The sequence below is a fragment of the Triticum urartu genome, unplaced genomic scaffold, assembly GCF_003073215.2.
Source record: "Triticum urartu cultivar G1812 unplaced genomic scaffold, Tu2.1 TuUngrouped_contig_6137, whole genome shotgun sequence".
Classification (NCBI taxonomy): Eukaryota; Viridiplantae; Streptophyta; class Magnoliopsida; order Poales; family Poaceae; genus Triticum; species Triticum urartu.
Window position 1 is genome coordinate 1 of NW_024116872.1, and position 3,149 is coordinate 3,149.

Below are 3,149 nucleotides of genomic sequence, written 5' to 3' on the forward strand. Positions count from 1 at the left end.
GGGCGGGGACGTGAGCCTGGGGAGAGAACGAAGGGAGGACGCAGGTGCCGAGCGCCATTGCTCCGGCGGCGGCGGATTGAAATCTCAGACCGATGTTCTCGTTTTTTTTTTCTTTTGAGTCAAAGAGCGATGTTCTCGTGGGTTTGTCCGTCGGGCCTGTCGCTCATGTGGGCTTTGGGCGACGTTTTTTACCGGGTTTGAAGCCCGGCCCGCCCAGTTTCCAGGGCGCCCACGCTTTTTTTTTCCTATATGCGGAGGCACGTGTCAGTTCATCATTGTCACAGCGCAGCGGGACGAGGGCGGGGAGGCGAGCTGCCGGCGAGGGAACGAGGCAGGAAATGGAGGGGATGGAGAGGAGCACGGCGGGGGCTCCCCCATTGGCCCTGCCAAGAGCGAGTGGTGAGTCGCCGGCGAGGCAGGTACGGCGAGCCCCGCCTTTGCCCCCATTCGCTCAGCGCCTCGTCTCATCCGCCGGTAGTCGCCGCGGCTGGAGGCGCCGATGCGCGCCACCCAGTCGACGGGCACCATGGCTTGGTTTCCCCAGTCAGCCGTGTGCTTGGCCCTCCGTTCGGTTCAGGGAGCTTTGTTTCAGAACCTTGCTCCTCTGTTCGGCTTTGTGACTCAGTTCCAGATTCTTGCAAGGTTCGCCATGTACCCTGCTCCTGCCTTTGCCTAAGATGGGTCCATTTTAATTGAGGCAGACATGAATTTTTGGTACAGTTCCTAAAGCTGCATCCAGAGCTCGATGATAGCATTCATGTGATGTGATCAGGCCTGAGTGTTGTAATCTGTTCCCTCCGTGTGTTTGATTCCTGCTCTTAGTACAGTCATAACTGCTGAAAATATGGGCTGTACGAGTGCAGTATCTGGACAGTGCTGTTCTTACTTCTTAGACCAGAGTTGAGTGAAAGTTTCCTGTTTTACTTTCTGCTGCTACAAAAAAAACTGAACTGGGATCATTTTTATATAAAATGGAGCCGGTGGGAGAGCCCCTGATTATCAAGTAAAAAAAATTGGTAGAAAGCCAGCTAGAAGCAAGCTACAGTAACATATTGTGACTAGTGGTGGTTTTTGCCGGCCCATTTCATCTTGTTCATCGCGTGGACAGTAGATCATTTTTATCTTGTTGATGCTGCTACAGTAACTATCACTTCTTCAGTTATTTTGAAAAAAAGAGTCTGGCTTAAAAAACAGAAGGGAAAAAATTGGTAGAAAGCCAGCTAGAAGCAAGCTACAGTAACATATTGTGACTAGTGGTGGTTTTTGCCGGCCCATTTCATCTTGTTCATCGCGTGGACAGTAGATCATTTTTATCTTGTTGATGCTGCTACAGTAACTATCACTTCTTCAGTTATTTTGAAAAAAAGAGTCTGGCTTAAAAAACAGAAGGGAAAAAATATTTGTAGTCTGTCAGACAACCTCTGGGCCACCCTGCACAGGTGTGAGCCAGGCAGGGACGATCCTCTACAGCCGTCGGATTGCCCCATCAGGGAAATCCTGGCCGTTAATCACGCTCTGGCCCAGAGGTCAGAATGCATCAACCAGACTGAAGTGCTTGCCTCCTTATTGGTAAAGGATGCAGCGGTACGAGCCTATAGAACAGATCCTGTTCAAGTAAGGTCGTGCTCCCACGCGCTGCGCCTCGTGCAAGCTACAGTAACATATTGTGACTAGTGGTGGTTTTTGCCGGCCCATTTCATCTTGTTCATCGCGTGGACAGTAGATCATTTTTATCTTGTTGATGCTGCTACAGTAACTATCACTTCTTCAGTTATTTTGAAAAAAAGAGTCTGGCTTAAAAAACAGAAGGGAAAAAATATTTGTAGTCTGTCAGACAACCTCTGGGCCACCCTGCACAGGTGTGAGCCAGGCAGGGACGATCCTCTACAGCCGTCGGATTGCCCCATCAGGGAAATCCTGGCCGTTAATCACGCTCTGGCCCAGAGGTCAGAATGCATCAACCAGACTGAAGTGCTTGCCTCCTTATTGGTAAAGGATGCAGCGGTACGAGCCTATAGAACAGATCCTGTTCAAGTAAGGTCGTGCTACCTGCTGCTGCGCCTCGGCTTATAAGCTGGTTCTGCTCCCTGTAAACTGGCGAGGTGGGACTAATGTTAGGCATGCTGCTGCACAGCAGCGCCAACGCCCCCTCGGTGGGAGCTTTTAGGACTGGTAAGTGCTGGCCCGTGAGGTTGGTGGGCTGCTGCCTGTTAGATAGACAGAGCCCGGCCCATCTGAGAAACATCAGTCTCGTATGGCTTTTCTTTCCTACCTCAAAAAAAAGTATGGCTTTTTTGTTTCCTTTTTCGTTGCATCAGCTTTCCATTTTTGTTACTAGTAACAGTTCAGAAGTTGTTCTCAAATGTTACAGTATCCACTTGTCACTTATTATTTCTCACAAATTATCAGCACGCTAGTCAATGTTAAAACTCTCCATGTCCCGAAAGTACGCGCCAACTAGAACAACAATTGTGCAGACCAGGCAATTTTGCATGACAGGTAAATATAATATGCACACATTACCTTGTGACACGGACGAGCCTTAATCTGTGGGAACTTGAACTCCGTGTGGTTTGGATTCATGCACTTGGTCTCTTCCCTTGTTGGAGTACCCCCAAGACCTGCGATCGCACTATGACTGAACATGTCATTGTAAAGAATGCAGGTCGCAGGAGAAAACAGTTCCAAATGTCGTACGTACTGTACAAGATTTCACCTTGATAATCTCAACCAGCTGATCAACTGAATTCTCACTAGCATTAGTGCGCACCTTTTCTTTTTGTTCTTACCAAGAATGTTTCGCATGTTATTTTCGCAATCAGCAGGACTCGTGCATTTAAATTTCTACCTAATTATAGAAGATAACTTACCAAGGCTTTTGCACTGCCAAAATCACAGATTTTGATATGTGGGTTAACCAACAGTGGAAAGCTTACTAGGTTAGTACAGAATGTACTAGTGGTTATTCAAATTTGATTTGAGAATGTTTTTCCTGATCTAAAGAAAGCTCAACTAGCCAAACAACCAAGCGGAATTTGAGGAAACATATGTTTGGGACAACATACTAAGCATAGAAAAGGAGGTTAAAAATCTCACGACAACGTTCTATGGTTTAATATCACGGTGGCGGCTTCTGGTGAATAACAGAC

At 47.6% G+C, this 3,149-nt stretch overlaps 2 non-coding genes across 2 annotated transcripts; both read right to left on the bottom strand.

Moving 5' to 3' along the window:
- Positions 1-1,404: 1,404 nt before the first annotated feature.
- LOC125530198 lies at positions 1,405-1,624 on the bottom strand. Its single transcript, XR_007292886.1, has one exon. It is a non-coding gene; the product is annotated as a small nucleolar RNA U3 (small nucleolar RNA).
- A 200-nt stretch (positions 1,625-1,824) lies between these two features.
- LOC125530195 lies at positions 1,825-2,044 on the bottom strand. The gene has a single exon (XR_007292883.1). It is a non-coding gene; the product is annotated as a small nucleolar RNA U3 (small nucleolar RNA).
- Positions 2,045-3,149: the final 1,105 nt, after the last annotated feature.